Source organism: Tasmannia lanceolata, unplaced genomic scaffold, assembly GCF_043159265.1.
Source record: "Tasmannia lanceolata isolate RefF3 unplaced genomic scaffold, GAP_Taslan_0.1 ptg000012l, whole genome shotgun sequence".
NCBI classification, from domain to species: domain Eukaryota; kingdom Viridiplantae; phylum Streptophyta; class Magnoliopsida; order Canellales; family Winteraceae; genus Tasmannia; species Tasmannia lanceolata.
The window spans coordinates 55688922-55709708 of record NW_027518689.1 but is presented as its reverse complement, the minus strand read 5'-3'; positions in this window follow the sequence as shown (position 1 = coordinate 55709708).

The window sequence follows — 20787 nt, the reverse complement described above, 5'->3', positions numbered from 1 at the left end:
GAGTTCTCACAGAGGGTGGTGGAGAGACAGATTTCCTCTCCAACCGTGAAGAAGTCCGAACTCAAGGAGTGGTAGACTTAGCTATGGTGTCAACTTCCTGTCATGGAAACAATGAACACGAGGTATATGAGCTTGACATTCATGGAGTGTTTCTTCTCAATGACTGAAAAAGATTATGGAGTAAGTAAGTAATTGGGACAATAAAATAAATCCTAAAGGACCAAAACATGACAATGATGACAAAATCGTATAAGAAAATGCCCCTAGTTCAAGGATCATGAGAGTGAACTCTGAAGGACTTAGCAAAATATTCTTGAAAAAGGTTGCCCTTAGAGTAAGAAGAGACTAAGGGTACAAGTACGATCAGATCATCAAGATTGCACAATCAAATGATTGAGACACAATTCCTTCCAATTGAGAAAGGGAATGAAGACATAATCGAATCCCACAAGAGGCGAATGATAGACACATGATCAAAATATGAGATTGCATAGGATTGCTTTCAACGGGTAGATTAGGAATGGCTAATCCTGAGAGATGTTAGGAAAGATGGGATTTATATCCTAATTCCAAAGGAAAAGTTTTTTAATCTTCGTACATTTTAACAGTGTTGCCTGAAGGCATCATGCCCTAATCCTAATCTAGCGGAGTGGAGAGAGGATCTCGACTCATGACTTTGTTTGTGTACCTAAGGACCGATCATAGCCATTAGAAGGTGGACTACGACCTAATCTAGACACAAATGGGTAGGATATCCTAAGCTAGGCTCACACACGTGGTGCACGTGTGTTCGTATACTATATGCATGTGTGGGTTAATCTAGGAGTAAGGCCAAAAGTTCCCTTAGCACGAATCCATGTTCGATATACTGTACTAGTGTCCAGTGTATCAGTACATGAACAAAAGATTTGTTTACGCACCATAAAGGTGCTAGGCTAAGAGTGGAATGCTTCTCTAGCACAGAGGCACCAGGTGATGAAATCCCAGTCAACCATGCTAGATAACACTCCGGGTTCCTAATAGGACGTGTGTGCATGTGAGATGCGTGGTTTTGGATACAAGTGATGTAAGTGTGTGCAATAAGTTCACGTAATTCTATGATGCCTTCAGGTTTTGTTAGATTAAGCTTGAGTATGATGGGATGAGAAAAAAATACATACAAACTAATCTAACAAGTATAAGATATAAGATAGAGTTTTTTATGAGCCAGTTAAAATAAATTCAAACGAATTATCTTTTGAAATTTAAATGAAGTTAGGTGATCCCCAGCAGAGTCGTCAAACTGTGGGACCCGATCCCGCGAGAGGGGTGGGGCGTGAGCCGCCTCCTTCTCTCTTGGTATCTCGTACCCACACGATTAGCGTGTGCCGTTTATTATTGATTTTAATTACCCAACCAAGCAGGCAGCAACCAAGCCATAGGGTGCAAACAAACGTGCAACCCAGTACCCATAAGGGCAGGGGTAAGCCGCCGAGCCTAGTAAGGTGTGATTTAATTCATCTTTTTCATGAACTTGAGATCACTAAGCCAATCTGAATTCCACACAAAAGAGAGTGACAGAGTCGCCACCTAGATGAGGGATCTAGGACCCATAATTGACCAAAAATCTAGACTCGTTACCTGGTTACGAGAATGGAATGTATGGGGAGTTACCACCACATGCACCATTCCTGCCCGATAATCGGTCTTCAATTTCAAAAGTTAACTCTTTTGAATTTATTTTAAATGGCTTTTAACTCTATATTAATATGCGAACTACGTGACATGCATCATAAGAACTAATTTCAATGTATTCCCTAATGTATATTTTGGTTTTCTTAATTTGTTTGAATTCAATCTAAGTGAATATTCTCCTAAAATGCTAATTTGAGGAAAATCCTACATATTTTAATTAAGAATTCATATAAAAAAACTAATATACAAAACCCCACCATTTGTGTGTGGGGCCGACTCGTGATTGGTATGCCATCAAGCGTCAAAGCTGCAAACGTACCCAAGCCTCACTGGGATCAGAGTCGACGTAGTTCGGTGCACCTAAACTAAGCTACTTATGCCTAACTCATCTAGGACACCGATCTAGACTGGATTGACTGTTTCAACAGTTTTAAGAGAAATTATTTAGTTCAAGTTGAAGATTTTATTATCCTATAACTTCATCTAAGATGTTACATGGTCCTAGCTAAGTACAAGACGTCCATTTGACTAATGCAGGTTAACCTATATCCTAAGTAACTAGGTTTGTCCTAGGGGAAAATTGGGTGACTAGTGTAACTAGATCTATGGCACGGTTACTATCCATAGCAAACGGGCGTGATGAGGCTGGACTCCTAACTCTAGGACTCCCTAAAACCTAGGACACAACGGGAGGTAAGTGTTCCTAATTGGTTCTAAATGTCCTTACGAAGAGATACCGTTATCCAACGGTTCCAAAAGCATTGATCAAATGATCTTAATTCAGTAAGTAAATAATTTTTAATTTTTTAAAGATTTTCGATTCCTAATATCGAAGGAATACCAAAGGCTCTATGATTGGCAAATTTCAGCCTTGAGATGCATCCATGGAAGGGCATCGTGCTCTCAATCCTTGTATAATTTAACACATAAATTATGGTATATTATTGCCTAGCATGATTCTCAGGATTTTCATGGACAGTGGAACTCGGAGCCAACAACATACTATAATTTGCATGCTCAAATTATGCAGGAACGATCACAATTAGTATACGATTACGAATGCGATCTCGGCAGTTAAACCGTCACAGCATAGTCAATTTACAAAGAGAATCTATAACCTCTAGGATTTCTGTGTCGAACAATTTTAAGCTTAAATATATGATGAAAAATTAGGATTTTCTGGAAGTTTTCAATTAGGATTTTCTGGAAGTTTTCACTAACTTTTGTGCTGATTTGCTATTAAGTTGTGATTTATTAACATTAAGACCAAATTGCTAGGATTACTTAGTAACCCTAAGGAATCGAACTCCAAATTCATTGCAATGTTTTTAGTAATAGGATATGAATGAGTATAGACTACTGGAAGAGTTTCATGAATTTGGAATAAGTTTTGCTATCAATTTCTGAATTTCCAAAATTTAGGTCAGATTGGAAATTAACAAATCAACTCATAGCATACGAATCTCAAATTAAGTAAAACGGTTACAGTATAGATAGAATTATGGTATGAGACTACTGTAAAAATTTAAAAGGTGTTTATCAAGATTTGATGTCAATTAAAATTCACACAAAATTCAGATAAAATCAATGAATCAATTAAAACGTAGAGTAAATGGTATCCTAAAATATTTTACAAATTCCAGTAGAAATAAAATAGGCTATATGATTTACTGTCAAAATTTCAAGACCTAATAATTAATGCTCCTCCATAAAATTGATTTTTGAATAAAAAGGGGATTTCGTTTCCTAGGAATTAAAACCTGTTTTTTTAAAAGAAAATTGTGAAATCTTATTAAAACTCTGTAAAATCTTTTGAAAATTTTTCACTAACCTTCTAATGGCCTAAACTACTAGTTTGTAAGAAAAACATTTTTAATTTCATTCATTTAATATAGAAAAGAATTACGACACGTAAAACGAAGAAGCGATTAAAAAATAAATAAAACAAAACCTTTTTTTTTAAAAAAATTTATGAGAAAATCAACTTATTATTGAACATTAATTCTGGAGAGTTTCATCAATTTTTAAAACCTTTTGATATTTATTAAAAATGTCCAAAATTTAAAATAATTTAAAACCGGATTAAACAAATTCAAAAAAATCTGAAAATTTTGGGGTGGTCTGGAAATCAAAACAATGGTTTGGAAATAAGGTTTCACAAGTTGTGGACATGGTTTGATATACTTTTGGCTTCGTTCATAAAAAAAATAACCCCTTTCGGGGGTTATTTTTTGAAAAATAGAATGAAAATTAAAACGGCCAAACCGCGATTGCAAATTAAGTTTTCAGTAGTATTTTATTTTATAGAAATCCCAAAAAAATCAGTTTTTAAAGAAACCCACGTTTTTAAACACTTGCTTTGATAATCTGATTTAAATCCATATTGAATAAAAAACGATCCATACTTTAGATGTATAACACAAGTACGCCTAGTGTTATACATAGTATGCTTCATTGCTCATCGGCTGCTGTAAACACAAGTACGCCTAGTGTTTACGGCTGTAGCACCGGCGCATAGCTTGGAAATAGATACAACAATCCCATCAGGGTAATGACATCCCATCTGGTATGTGCTATATCTATCCCATGGAGCCAATAAAATCAAAGAAAGAAAAATAAAAAATAAAAAATATGATAATGCATGCAGTGCAGTGTGTGAATCCCTTGTTTTAAACACCTATTTGGTGCCCCTGGATTCTAAGCGAAAGAATTCCCATTTATAATGATTTTCACCCAAATTTCTCCAAAAATAATAAAAATAGCATTTTTATTAGAGTTAGGCAATGTTCCAAGAACTCCCCAGCAGAGTCGCCAGCCTGTGGACCCCGATCCGGGAGAGAGGTGAGGGACGAGCCCCCAGCGGCCTCTTAGATCATCCACGTGTGAAGGAGAGCTCTACCAAGGAACTCTCGAAACAAAACAAAACTCAGAGTCGCCATCCATGGTATACGGCCATGGATCCCAAACAAATATGCTCTGTATACCATGGATAATCGTGCCTGATTACGAATGGAGAGGGTCCGAAGAGCGCCTCCAATTCGTCCGAGTGCAAGCACTTGGTCTCTTATCCCATTTATTATTAGATCCAGAGAATTTTTGGGTAAAATCATATGAAATGGGAACAATCCTCAGGAGTCGTCTACCTAAGCATGCATTTCCTGAGAATAGAAATAATAAGCATACAAAAGATAAATGAAAGAAGTGTGCCACCTAAACATAGCTAGATTATGAGTGACATTCCTAATGAGTGTCTAAGTTCCGGTGGACAAACACATGCACGCTATAGCTAAAAGTATAGGATCTGTACGTGAAAGTAAATTTAAAATTAACAGTTAATCATAAATAGTAAATGAAATAAGGAATAAACAAAATGTCAGGCAAATAGCAGAATAATGAAATAAAAAAAACCTACGGCGTGCACATAGCGCCTATCTACAATGGGGCGAATACATAGCGCCTAATATAAAAACCTAACACATCCCATCTAGAAAGCAATAAATGACAGATAGAAAATACAGTAATAAAAACCTATGGCGTGCACATAGCGCCTATCTACAATGTGGCGAATACATAGCGCCTAATATAAAATCCTAACACATCTCATCTAGAAAGCAGTAAATGACAGATAAAAAATGCAGTAATACCGTAAAGTGTTTCAGCTAAGAAGATAAACCTGCGCAATGAGCAAACGTCAGTAGATGATAGTAAAGAAATAATAATCAATAACCTAATAACAATAGAGAATTGTAGCTAAACATGTGAGAACTACAGCTAAGCAGATAGAGCTACAACTTGTAGACACCCACATTTTGCTTTACTTTAACCAACAATAACCTAATATATTGATCCATCCTCAAATTTTTTGAAAAAAAAAACAAAATGATAAAGAGATGTACCTGGTGAGATGATTAGATCCGAAAAATTGAAAAATACCCTGATTAGTGAATTTAGTGTGTTAAATCCATGTGAGAACCCCCTCTATCATTGATTTATATGTTTTAGGTCATTAATATCTTGATCTGACTTTACGGATCATCAATCGGGACAAAATAAGCTAGGGTCACTTCATAGCCCGGACCCTGATTCCATTCCGAGACCCGATTTCCGTAAATCGTTAGATCAATGACAGATCTTGACCTGGGTCTCACCATCCAAAACCACCTAACCTCTCCTCTCATCCTAACCATCCAAACCTCACCTAACCTCACCTAACCTCTCCTCTCATCCTAACCACCCAAACCTCACCTAACCTCACCTAACCTCACCTAACCTTACCTAACCTCACCTAACCTTACCTAACCTCACCTAACCTCACCTAACCTCCTATCCCATTCTCCTATAAATACCCTCTCATCCCACCATCCAAGAAAAAAGAAGAAAAAGAACCCCTCTCTTAGAAAATTCATCCCTCTCCCTCATCTCTTCAAGGGTTCGGCCATCCTTGCCGGATCGGGTGATTTTATACGTTGGGTGATATATATCAAAAGCAGTCATTATCAAGCAAGGAATCATCTTCAAGGAATTACCATCAAAGAAAAATCAAACACAAAGTGGGTTTCCAAAGAGGTAGGCATTTATTTCAATTCTATGTAGGGTCTGTTTTCATGCATATCTTTTACTTTAAAAGAAAAACCATGTTAGGAAGCATGTAGGGTCTGTTTTCCCCCTGGTTAGCCTCTGGTTAGACCCTGGTTGCACCCAGGTTCGCTGCTGGTTGCACCCAGGTTCGATGCTGGTTGCACCCTGGTTCCCTACTGATTCGCACCCTGGTTCCCTGCTGGTTGCACCCTGGTTCCCTACTGGTTCGCACCCTGGTTCCCTACTGGTTCGCACCCTGCTTCCCTGCTGGTTGCACCCTGGTTCCCTACTGGTTCGCACCCTGGTTCGATATTGGTTCGCACCCTGGTTCCCTGCTGGTTCGCATTCTGGTTAGACCCTGGTTGCACCCAGGTTCGCTGCTGGTTGCACCCAGGTTCGATGCTGGTTGCACCCTGGTTCCCCTGCTGGTTCGCACCCTGGTTCCCTGCTGGTTCGCACCCTGGTGCACCCTGGTCCGCACCCTGGTTTGTACCCTGCTTCCTCCTGGTTAGACCATGGCTAGTCTCGGGTTTGCTCCTAACTTAGACCCGACTCACTAAACCCCATACCCATAAGCCTTAAACCCTATAACCATAGCCACACATCAACCCAAGCCATACCTTTGTCCACTCACTGAGGCACACCATTTATCCATAAATTTGGTTACATTAAATCTAACCCAGCCAGGCCACCTGCAGCTTAAGTCAAATCGCCCCAATACAATCCAACCAAGTGGGATCCCAACCCAGCTCAACTGAGTCAACTCTAGCCAACCTCCCTAGTCGAGTTGACCCAACTCTCTAGTCGAGTATGCTCAACCTCTTTAACTAATTGGACTCTCCCCTTAGTTGACTCAATCCAATTCCTTAATCAACCCATCCCAATGCAACCGAGTCGCATTCGACCAAGTTGCGGCCTTCCATGTCACAACCGAGTCATTCCCCTATTCTACTAATGCCCTTTTACACCTAATAGAACTTCCTCCCTTTTGCCTAACCAAGTCATATCCCAACACAATCTGAGTCGCATGTTTGAATCCATTTGGCCGAATCTCATAAGCCCGCCCATTTTGAATTCCCAAAATTCAAACCCTTGATGATTCCTGTATGCTCAATTCTTTGATGCAAATTCCCAATTCCAAAATCCCATTGCTAAATCAATGTTTCTGAATCTCAAGTCCAATGCTCAAATACAAACCCGATTCCTGATCCAAATACCAATCCTGTTTTCCAAAATCCAAGCAACCTCCCCAGCGGAACTACGTGTGGCTTGATCCCCATCGCGGGGTACGTAGGCAATTTGGCACTCCCAAGTTCAGTCGCACCTTTCTCTATCTTTCTCATTCCCTCACACTATTTCATCATCTCTTCCATCCCTTTTTTCACTAACCTCGAGAATTTAAATCGATTTGTCTTGTGTCTTTCAGAACCGTTGGATCACGGTTTCCGTCGTAAGGACCCTTAGAGCCCAATTTAGGAACACCGGTGTCGTGTCGTGTCCTAAGTTTTAGGGAGTCCTAGAGTTAGGAGTCCGGCCTCATCACGGACGCTTGCTATGTATAGCAACCGTGCCATAGGTCTAGTTACACTAGTCACCCAATCTTTCCCTAGGACAAGCCTAGTAAACTAGGATGTAAGGCAAACCTGCATTAGTCTAAGGGACCATTTGCATTTAGATGAGAATCATATAGCATCTTAGATGAAATCCTAAGATAATAAAATCTTCAACTTGAATTAAATAACTTCTCCTAAAACTGTTGAAACAGTCAATCCCGTCTAGGTCGGTGTCTTAGTTGAGTTAGGCATATGTAACTTAGCTTAGGTGCACCGAACTACGTCGACTCTGATCCCAGTGAGGCTTGGGTACGTAGGCAGCTTGGATGTCTGATGGCATACCACCCGCGAGTCGGCACCACAAACAAATTGTGGTGTTTTGTATATTAATTTTCTTGTAAATGCTTAATCAAATCACTTAGGACTTTCCATGAAATTAGAATTTTAGGAGAACTTTCACTTAGATTGAATCCAGACAAATTAATAAATCAAGATACACATTTAGGATTCACATTGAAATTAGATCATAGGATGCATGTCACTTAGTTCGCACATTAACATAGAGTTGAATGAGCCATTTAAAATAAATTTAAAAGAGTTAGCTTTTGGAATCGAAGACCGATTATCGGGCAAGAATGGTGCATGTGGTGGATAACTCCCCATACCTTCCATTCTCGTAACCAGGTAGCGAGTCTAGATTTCTGGTTAATTATGGGTCCTAGATCCCACATCTAGGTGGCGACTCTGTCAGTCTCTTTCGTGTGGAATTCGGATTGCCTTAGTGATCCCAAGTTCACATAAAAGACGAATTACAATCAACAATTAAAAAACACACGCCAATCGCGTGGATACGAGAGACCAAGAGAGAGAGCGCGGCGGCTCGCGCCCCACCCCTCTCGCGGGATTAGGGTACCACAGTTTGGCGACTCTGCTGGGGATCACCTAACTTCATTAAAACTTCAAAAGATAATTCATTTGAATTTAATTTTAAATGGCTCATAAAAACTCTATACTTGTTAGATTAGTTTGTCTTGTTTTATTTTCTCATCACATTTTACTCAAACTTAATTTAACAAAACCTGAAGGCATCATAGATTGCGCAAACATATTGCACACACTTACATCACTTGCATCTAAACCATGCATCTCACGTGCACACACATCCTATTTTAGGAATCCGGAGTGTTATCTAGCATGGTTGACTGGGATTTCATCACCTGGTGCCTCTGTGCTAGAGAAGCATTCCACCCTTAGCCTAGTACCTTTATGGTACGTAAACGGATCCCTTGTTCACGTACTGATACGCCGGACACTGGTACAGTATATCGAACATGGATTCGCGCTAAGGGAACTCTTGGCCTTACCCCTAGATTAACCCACACATGCATGTAATATACGAACACATGTGCATCACGTGTGTGAGCCTAGTTTAGGATATTCTACCTATTTGTGTCTAGATTAGGCCGTAGTCCATCTTCCAATGGCTACGATCGGTCCTTAGATACACGAACAAAGGCATGAGTCGAGATTCTCTCTCCACTCCGATAGATTAGGATTAGGGTTGATGCCTTCAGGTAACACTGATAAAATGTGAAAAAAAAAAAAAAAATTTCCCTTTGGGTTAGGATATAAATCCCATCATTTCCAAAAATCTCATAGGATTAGTCATTCATGATCTATCCGTTGAAAGCAATCTTATGCTATCTCATCTAATCTTTTGATCGTGCGTCTTTCGTTCTTCTGTCATACGATTCGATCGTATCTTCATGCCATCCCCTAACTGGCAGATGCAGAATCTCACAATCTTTCTATTATGCATTCTCATGATCTGATCATGCCTGGTCCAGATAATCCAATCTTGCTTGTACCCCTGGTCTCTTCCTCCTCTAGGGGCTACCTTTTCAAGATTATTTTGCTAAGTCCTTCAGAGTTCACTCTCAGAATCCTTGAGCTAGGGGCATTCCCCTATGCGAATCAGTCATCGTTGTCCAAAATTGAAAGTATCAGCCATGATGATGTTCAGAACGAACCAGCCTTCGCCGAGCCTTCAACGCCAAACAGTTGCAGCAGTTAAAGTTTTAGTCACTTACTATTTTATGTTGAGTCAGTCATCATGGTCAGTATAATTGTTGAGTCCGGTCTTACAGTTAAAGGTCAATGCCTAGTCCAGGCAAGTTATCTTCTGTTTCCCTTTCTTATTTAGAGTTGTGAATCCTGAGCATGTTCAGGATAGGTCGTCTGATGTAATAGCTTTTCTTTAAATAAAATTTCAGTCAGTTCCAAAAAGTTCACTTGTGTCTGTTTCTTAAGTGTGCTTCTGATCTTAAAATAAGACTCCCTCCTCAAATGAGGACAAAATTGACGAAACTCCACTTGAGTCACAGCAATTACTTGAACGAGAGGAGGAGCGCCAATCCCAACCTTTCAAAGATGAAATTGAAATGATAAACACTGGCACTGAAACTTTGATTCAGTGAATGCCGATTGAAAATACATTACCCTCTAAAGAGTGTGAAGAATTGATAAAATTATTTCAAGAATAAGAAGATTGTCTAGAAATGCTACAACCGATACCAGGGGCAAGACATAGATGGAAAGCTCAAAGAAAATGAAGAAAGTGAGAAGATATATGCTATACAAGGGGCATAGAGTGGAAACAACTTTCATATTTCTAATCAATGACCTTGGTTCTCAAATTCATAACATAAAGCCAACAAATTCAAGATGAAAAGTTCAAGAGCAAACAATGAAAAGTGATCATCAGATATCGAGAGTACGAATCCATAGATGGAGGATGTCAAAGAACAAGTTTCGCTCTATGAAAGTCAAAAGCACGTATTAGAATCTTGAAAGAAGAAGATCCATTATCTCTTACCTGGAAATGCCGTCAAACTCCGCGAAAAAAAAAAAAAACAAAAGAGAAAAATAATAATAAATAAATAATCAGTACCAGAGGGACTCTAGTAACCTGGATCGATTCCCAATTTGAACATCAGAAGGCCTCCTTTGGCCGAATAAATCCCAAAATCAGAACCCAACGTCAAAAGAATACCGATTGCAAACCCTTCGAGCCTGAGTAAAATTTTCTTGAAAACCCATCAAACTCGGGGCATTCGCCCCCGAACTACGCGAGACCTGATCCCTATACTGGGGTACGTAGGCAACTCGGTTGAACCAAGTTCGGTCGATTCAAAAAAAAAGAAGAAAAGAAATTCAATCCTTTCAGAAAAAAAAAGATTGACAAGTTCCAAAAGAAGAGAAGTTAATTATTCCAGAAAGAAAAGAAAAAAGGAAAAAATCGACCTTTAAGCAATTTATCTTCAAACTAGGGGCATTCGCCCTGAACTACACACGACCCGATTCCTATCTTGGGATATGTAGGCAACCTGTTCATAGGTTCGGTCGAAATCTTTGTTGAGCCTTAAGCCATTCTTTGAAAAGCCCTATCCTACCTATAAAAGTCCTTCTGGTGTTCAGAACTAATGAGCTAGATGCCGAGACACAATAAAAAAAATGATGAATAAGAAAAAGAGCGGAATTTGAAGATCTGCTAGACTGAAAACCTGAAAGGGCGGTCTAGGCAAAATTTAAGATCATTCCCCTGCTAAGTTGAAAACCCGAAAGGGCGGCTTAGGCAAAAGCTAAGGGGATAGCCTGCTGGATCGAAAACCTAGAAAGGTGGTTCAGGCAAAAGTTAAGGCTAGCGCGGTCCGCCAAGTTAAAAATCCTGAAGAGGTAACTTGGTCACGGTAAGAGAATCAGTATAAGAAGGCTACAGCCGGTATCAAGACTGAAGATCAACTGAAATTCAAGCAAATTCAAGTGATATCCTCAAAACTGGGGGCATTGAAGCTAAGCAATCTTAGGGGGCGTAATTAAATCCTTGAGGCATTACTGTTTTAAGAAAAAAGTCCAGTGTTTACCAATTGAAAAACTATTCCTCGAAAGGATAGACTTACCAAACAAAATATTAACTAAGTCAGAAGCATCACTGTGTTTGTCAGTATAGTCAGTCAATCTTTGTTATTCTAAGTTCACTCCTTCAGGGCTGCTCAATCCTTTGAGTAGTGCCTTTCATCTAAGTTTTCTCTTTAGAAAGAGTCAATCGTCGTTCCTATGTCCAAATGATGTAACTGTCTTGGTGAAGGAGGCCCGGCCTAGGCAGCTCCCTGCAATTATACCTGAAAGGGTTCGAGAATCTAGTCAAACAGCTACATTTCAAAGAAGATCAACTCAGAAGAGTTCAGAAGTAGAAACATCAGAAAGCCCAGCTTCCGTAAAAAGATCATACCCCAGGAAGGCACCTTAAGCTTGGAAGAGCCCCAGATGCAATGGTGGTTGAGCCAATTTCTCAGAAAGATGAACCATTAAAATTCAGAATTTCCTTCCGGTTAGTTAAATACTATCCTGGTCAAGAAATGTTCATCTAAGCACCTGTCAAAAAACAGATCCCGCTTTTCCATGTTAGAGAGCCGTTGTTCTAAATTACCAATCTCAAATGTCTTGTTCAAGGTTTCAGTTATCAAAATCCCCAGAAGACAAGACCAACAGTCTCATTGAGAAAAATCTTGTTGAAGTTTCATAAAAGTGTTCCTAATCCATTCTTGTTACTAATGGTTCTTCGTTCATAAGGTTGGTCGTCTCATCATTCCTCAAAGTCTTGGTTTCCAATATCTTTACTGGGCACGATCTATAATGTCCCCGATTTCATTGAGTTCAAAAACAAAAAAAAAAAATCCAAAATTCATCAAATCCAATTCTACGTCAAATTCAAATTCATGAAAACCTCTAAATTCTTCGAGCCCGTTTGTGAACGGTGCCTCTTTTCTCGAGGCCATTTGTGAATGGTCTCGTCAGTTTGCGGACGGTACCTCATTTCCCAAAAATAAAAAATTCATCAAATACAATCCCCGATTCAAACAAATCCAATCTTACGTCAAATTCAAGTTCATGAAAAATCTCATGTCCTCTTTGAGCCCTTTTGTGAAAGGTGCCTCTTTTCTCGAGGCCATTTGGGAATGGTCTCGTCTTCTCCTTGAGCCCGTTTGTGAACGGTGCCTCATTTTTTGAGTCCATTTGTGAATGGTCTCGTCTTCTCCTTGAGCCCGTTTGTGAACGGTGCCTCATTTTTTTGAGTCCATTTGTGAATGGTCTCGTCTTCTCCTTGAACCCGTTTGTGAACGGTGTCTCATTCTCTGAGTCCATTTGTGAATGGTCTCATCTTCTCCTTGAGCCCGTTTGTGAACGGTGCCTCATATTCTGAGTCCATTTGTGAATGGTCTCGTGTCCTCTTTGAGCCCGTTTGTGAACGGTGCCTCATTTCTCGAGTCCATTTGTGAATGGTCTCGTCTTCTCCTTGAGCCCGTTTGTGAACGGTGCCTCATTTCTCGAGTCCATTTGTGAATGGTCTCGTCTTCTCCTCGAGCCCGTTTATGAACGGTGCCTCATTTCTCGAGTCCATTTGTGAATGGTCTTGTCTTCTCCTTGAGCCCGTTTGTGAACAGTGCCTCTTTTCTCGAGTCCATTTGTGAATGGTTTTCTATCCTCTTCGAGCCCGTTTGAGAACGGTGCCTCTTTTCTTCGAGTCTATACAACTATGGTCTCTTATCCTCTTTGAACATCATACATCTATGATGTCTCATTTCCTTGAATCCGTACAAATAAGGTATTTTATTATCTTCGAGTCCGTACAACTATGGTCTCTTATCCCCTTTGAACATCATACAACTATGATGTCTCATTCCCTTGGAATCCGTACAAATACGGTATTTCATTCTCTTCGAGTCCATACAACTATGGTCTCTTATCCCCTTTGAACATCATACAACTATGATGTCTCATTCCCTTGGAATCCGTACAAATACGGTATTTTATTCTCTCCGAGTCCATACGACTATGGTCTCTTATCCCCTTTGAACATCATACAATTATGATGTCTCATTTCCTTGGAATCCGTACAAATACGGTATTTCATTATCTTCGAGTCCGTACAACTATGGTCTCTTATCCCCTTTGAACATCATACAACTATGATATCTCATTCCCTTGGAATCCGTACAAATACGGTATTTCATTCTCTCTGAGTCCATACAACTATGGTCTCTTATCCCCTTTGAACATCATACAACTATGATGTCTCATTCCCTTGGAATCCGTACAAATACGGTATTTCATTCTCTTCAATTCCATACAACTATGGTCTCTTATCCCCTTTGAACATCATACAACTATGATGTCTCATTTCCTTGGAATCCGTACAAATACGGTATTTCATTCTCTTCGAGTCCATACAACTATGGTCTCTTATATCATACAACTATGATGTCTCATTCCCTTGGAATCCGTACAAATACGATATTTCATTCTCTTCGAGTCCATACAACTATGGTCTCTTATCCCCTTTAAACATCATACAACTATGATGTCTCATTTCCTTGGAATCCGTACAAATACGGTATTTCATTCTCTTCGAGTCCATACAACTATGGTCTCTTATACCCTTTGAACATCATACAACTATGATGTCTCATTTCCTTGGAATCCGTATAAATATGGTATTTCATCTTACCCAAGCTCATTCAAAAATGATGCTGCGTTTTCATTAAGAATCTTTCAAAAGTCATCCATTATTCTCTCTGAGACCATTTGAAAATGACGTCTCATTTCCTCAGAAGCTGTTCAAAAGCGATATTCCTTTCCCTCCGAAAATCCATTTGAAAATGGTATCCCATTTCTCTCGTTGCCAGCGGCATCGCAGCGGGTTTGTTTTATTGCATTCCAATTCTAGGATTTCATCTAAGGTCTTGCATTATATTAGGTTGCATTGTGGTCCTTTGTCGATTAAAGCTACGCAAAATGGTTCTGTCATTTTGACTTTGGTATTCGATGACTACGTCGTCTCTACCAAAGAGGGGCATCTGTAGACACCCACATTTTGCTTTACTTTAACCAACAATAACCTAATATATTGATCCATCCTCAAATTTTTTGAAAAAAAAAACAAAATGATAAAGAGATGTACCTGGTGAGATGATTAGATCCGAAAAATTGAAAAATACCCTGATTAGTGAATTTAGTGTGTTAAATCCATGTGAGAACCCCCTCTATCATTGATTTATATGTTTTAGGTCATTAATATCTTGATCTGACTTTACGGATCATCAATCGGGACAAAATAAGCTAGGGTCACTTCATAGCCCGGACCCTGATTCCATTCCGAGACCCGATTTCCGTAAATCGTTAGATCAATGACAGATCTTGACCTGGGTCTCACCATCCAAAACCACCTAACCTCTCCTCTCATCCTAACCATCCAAACCTCACCTAACCTCACCTAACCTCTCCTCTCATCCTAACCACCCAAACCTCACCTAACCTCACCTAACCTCACCTAACCTTACCTAACCTCACCTAACCTTACCTAACCTCACCTAACCTCACCTAACCTCCTATCCCATTCTCCTATAAATACCCTCTCATCCCACCATCCAAGAAAAAAGAAGAAAAAGAACCCCTCTCTTAGAAAATTCATCCCTCTCCCTCATCTCTTCAAGGGTTCGGCCATCCTTGCCGGATCGGGTGATTTTATACGTTGGGTGATATATATCAAAAGCAGTCATTATCAAGCAAGGAATCATCTTCAAGGAATTACCATCAAAGAAAAATCAAACACAAAGTGGGTTTCCAAAGAGGTAGGCATTTATTTCAATTCTATGTAGGGTCTGTTTTCATGCATATCTTTTACTTTAAAAGAAAAACCATGTTAGGAAGCATGTAGGGTCTGTTTTCCCCCTGGTTAGCCTCTGGTTAGACCCTGGTTGCACCCAGGTTCGCTGCTGGTTGCACCCAGGTTCGATGCTGGTTGCACCCTGGTTCCCTACTGATTCGCACCCTGGTTCCCTGCTGGTTGCACCCTGGTTCCCTACTGGTTCGCACCCTGGTTCCCTACTGGTTCGCACCCTGCTTCCCTGCTGGTTGCACCCTGGTTCCCTACTGGTTCGCACCCTGGTTCGATATTGGTTCGCACCCTGGTTCCCTGCTGGTTCGCATTCTGGTTAGACCCTGGTTGCACCCAGGTTCGCTGCTGGTTGCACCCAGGTTCGATGCTGGTTGCACCCTGGTTCCCCTGCTGGTTCGCACCCTGGTTCCCTGCTGGTTCGCACCCTGGTGCACCCTGGTCCGCACCCTGGTTTGTACCCTGCTTCCTCCTGGTTAGACCATGGCTAGTCTCGGGTTTGCTCCTAACTTAGACCCGACTCACTAAACCCCATACCCATAAGCCTTAAACCCTATAACCATAGCCACACATCAACCCAAGCCATACCTTTGTCCACTCACTGAGGCACACCATTTATCCATAAATTTGGTTACATTAAATCTAACCCAGCCAGGCCACCTGCAGCTTAAGTCAAATCGCCCCAATACAATCCAACCAAGTGGGATCCCAACCCAGCTCAACTGAGTCAACTCTAGCCAACCTCCCTAGTCGAGTTGACCCAACTCTCTAGTCGAGTATGCTCAACCTCTTTAACTAATTGGACTCTCCCCTTAGTTGACTCAATCCAATTCCTTAATCAACCCATCCCAATGCAACCGAGTCGCATTCGACCAAGTTGCGGCCTTCCATGTCACAACCGAGTCATTCCCCTATTCTACTAATGCCCTTTTACACCTAATAGAACTTCCTCCCTTTTGCCTAACCAAGTCATATCCCAACACAATCTGAGTCGCATGTTTGAATCCATTTGGCCGAATCTCATAAGCCCGCCCATTTTGAATTCCCAAAATTCAAACCCTTGATGATTCCTGTATGCTCAATTCTTTGATGCAAATTCCCAATTCCAAAATCCCATTGCTAAATCAATGTTTCTGAATCTCAAGTCCAATGCTCAAATACAAACCCGATTCCTGATCCAAATACCAATCCTGTTTTCCAAAATCCAAGCAACCTCCCCAGCGGAACTACGTGTGGCTTGATCCCCATCGCGGGGTACGTAGGCAATTTGGCACTCCCAAGTTCAGTCGCACCTTTCTCTATCTTTCTCATTCCCTCACACTATTTCATCATCTCTTCCATCCCTTTTTTCACTAACCTCGAGAATTTAAATCGATTTGTCTTGTGTCTTTCAGAACCGTTGGATCACGGTTTCCGTCGTAAGGACCCTTAGAGCCCAATTTAGGAACACCGGTGTCGTGTCGTGTCCTAAGTTTTAGGGAGTCCTAGAGTTAGGAGTCCGGCCTCATCACGGACGCTTGCTATGTATAGCAACCGTGCCATAGGTCTAGTTACACTAGTCACCCAATCTTTCCCTAGGACAAGCCTAGTAAACTAGGATGTAAGGCAAACCTGCATTAGTCTAAGGGACCATTTGCATTTAGATGAGAATCATATAGCATCTTAGATGAAATCCTAAGATAATAAAATCTTCAACTTGAATTAAATAACTTCTCCTAAAACTGTTGAAACAGTCAATCCCGTCTAGGTCGGTGTCTTAGTTGAGTTAGGCATATGTAACTTAGCTTAGGTGCACCGAACTACGTCGACTCTGATCCCAGTGAGGCTTGGGTACGTAGGCAGCTTGGATGTCTGATGGCATACCACCCGCGAGTCGGCACCACAAACAAATTGTGGTGTTTTGTATATTAATTTTCTTGTAAATGCTTAATCAAATCACTTAGGACTTTCCATGAAATTAGAATTTTAGGAGAACTTTCACTTAGATTGAATCCAGACAAATTAATAAATCAAGATACACATTTAGGATTCACATTGAAATTAGATCATAGGATGCATGTCACTTAGTTCGCACATTAACATAGAGTTGAATGAGCCATTTAAAATAAATTTAAAAGAGTTAGCTTTTGGAATCGAAGACCGATTATCGGGCAAGAATGGTGCATGTGGTGGATAACTCCCCATACCTTCCATTCTCGTAACCAGGTAGCGAGTCTAGATTTCTGGTTAATTATGGGTCCTAGATCCCACATCTAGGTGGCGACTCTGTCAGTCTCTTTCGTGTGGAATTCGGATTGCCTTAGTGATCCCAAGTTCACATAAAAGACGAATTACAATCAACAATTAAAAAACACACGCCAATCGCGTGGATACGAGAGACCAAGAGAGAGAGCGCGGCGGCTCGCGCCCCACCCCTCTCGCGGGATTAGGGTACCACACAACTAAGCAAGTAGGTAAATAAGGAAATGAACACAAACTATCATGATCCTATGTAAGAATTGATATACAAACACAAGCCCTAAGTGCTAACAACAGACCCTAAGACTCTAATGTTTAAGCCCGAGTCCTTAGATGATCTGATGTTCATCCAAAGAAGCCTACGTATCCCCGCCTCCACGAGAATCAAGGCAACGTAGTTCTTCGCGCCTATTCTAAGCTATGATGCTTAGGACATCTAAACCTCTATCCTAGACACAACCTAAAAGACCGGACTAGTTATTACATCTTTTTATACGATTATTTAAATTACAGTGGATTGTGGATTTTAGGACACCCTATATGCCCTAACTAAATGTAGATTAGCCCTAAGCTAATGCAGGTGGTTCCTACAACCTATGTGTAACTAGGCTGTGTTTCCTAAGGAAAACAATGGGATCACTAACGTATCCAAGACATAGTCATCAGTCGGCGATGTGAATCGCCAACTGACCGGACGAAGGCGCTCCTATAACTCTAGGACATACCCCTAACTCTAAAACAAGCACACACCAAACAAACAATCAAACACCATATCAAAAAGAAACTCCTAACTCTAGGGGAAGATCTTTTGAAAATAAGGTTTTAAAGGTTTTTGAAGAAGGTTTAAAACATTATTTACAAAAAGTTTGGCTAGACTTGGGATATGGATCACAAGCTGCACTACGTACCTCGTGGAAGAGGATCAAGCCAACGTAGTTCGAAACTTATTCTGAAATAAAGATGCCAAACAAATAAACAGGTGTGATTCACAAACAAGTAAACAAGCGTGCCCACAAACAGGTACACCAGCGTGGTCACAAACAAGTAAACTAGCATGATCACAAACAAATGAAACATCAATCGGATAAAACATGTCTAAAGGGAATATCTGAAAGACTTGGAAAGCCTTCTAAAATGAAGAGAAATAGATGCTACAGGACTTAAACAATTTCTCCTAAAAGAGGGGCTTGGGATGACTCCTTCATCGCCCTAGCGAACAAAACTAACCCTTATAGTCTAAATACCATAGAATACACTGTTTGAGTGCTAAGTGACAGCAGATATCAAACCTAAGATACGAATCCACCCTGTATCACTTCAGTAAAAGGAGCATTTGCTCCAAAAGAATCAATCCATTAAATCCTCACCAAAAGAATTATAAGTCTCAATAGCAAGCAGCTGAAGAACTGATTATACTCATAACATATAAGGTAACCATTACATGTAGGGAATAAACAATAATAACGCCAATACTAAAAATAACAGTACAAGCATCAATCACTTAAGACAAAAATGCTATCACTATCTTACTCAATTAATATTATAAGCTAAACTTATCTTTAAAAAAAATCACAATTTTATATATTGCAGGCATGGGTTATGAGTTTTATAAAATAGATGCTAAAAAAGGAAGGACGCAATTCAAATACAAATAACAGAACAGGGCTTTATTTAGAGGCTAATGCTCACATGATTGTGTTTTAATAACATCACTATTCACATTATCACATATTCATACAGTTCCATCACAACCATTACTCTGCACCCAAAGCTTAAAATTATGCCTGTCTTTGATCACTAATTTTGAAACAAACGGGCTAAATGAAGATAGGATTATGACATAAAATCGAACAACATTGAACCTTCACTTGTGAGCAATGTCTGATCAGTTCAGAGAAACTGAGCTTATGTTAAACACTTTCGGATGGGATATTTGAATAGCTCAATAATATTTTACTTGTAACAACCATTTAACTCCATACAGCACTCTGGGATCAAGAAAAATCTGAACAAATTTATTTTGATTCAATCTCATGGATGATTTACCAAAACCTTTATGAAAATTTAAACTCTTAACACCCTTCTCTTCTAATTTTCTAAATAAAGACAGAGAAAGAAAATCCAAGATGAAAACAAGATAAGAAACATAAATTTACAAGAGGGTGAAAGGTCCCACATCCAAGCATTCAAATACATGACAAGATAAAAAGAAAAACAGAAATTAGCATTCAGAATAGAGCAAAACATTGGGATATAAATAGAAATTGCTACTTCTGAGCTGTAAAGATAAAGAAAATGGAATGGATTCCAACAGAAATCAACAAGGTTATAAATAAAAGTATTTATCTTCAGCATGCTATTTTACTTTAAATCTTCTTGAAACTATATTACTCATGTCTTTCAATTTTTAAGAAAAAAAATTCAAAATGAACACAGAATTGATAACCTCTGTAATAGAATCCAATCTAAAATCTCAATCTCAAAGTTGAATATCAATTTTTTTTAAATGTACTCTTAAAGTATATAAATCTCAAACCAGTTATTAGAATGCCAGAGGATATTACCCGAGTAACAAATCAGTGGCACAAATGATCAAGAAGCTTGGATAATCCCCTCAATGCTCTGTATAAAGCTGAGAATACTCAGATCTGAACCATTCTTGCTTAAATCCGAAATTTATAAGTTGATTTCAAAGCAAAATCTGCAGCTTCTACAAAGAATCTCTTAGCTGCAAGCTTCGATCGAAATATTCAGGCTTATCAAAGGAAGGATTTTGATTTTTTATAGCCAGAGCACGGTCGGAGAGTAATCGGAGAAAAAGAAACTAAAGATTTTAGGGTTTCTATAGCTATAATAGGGTTTAAAGAGATCTAAACATTCAATCAACAAAAGAAGTTAAGAAATGCTGAGATCAGAATGAATTAGTTGGCCGGAGCTCTGACGATGTAGCCGGAGAAGGAGGAGGGAATGTTGCCGGAATCTGAGAAGCTTGCCGGGGGAAGCTAACAG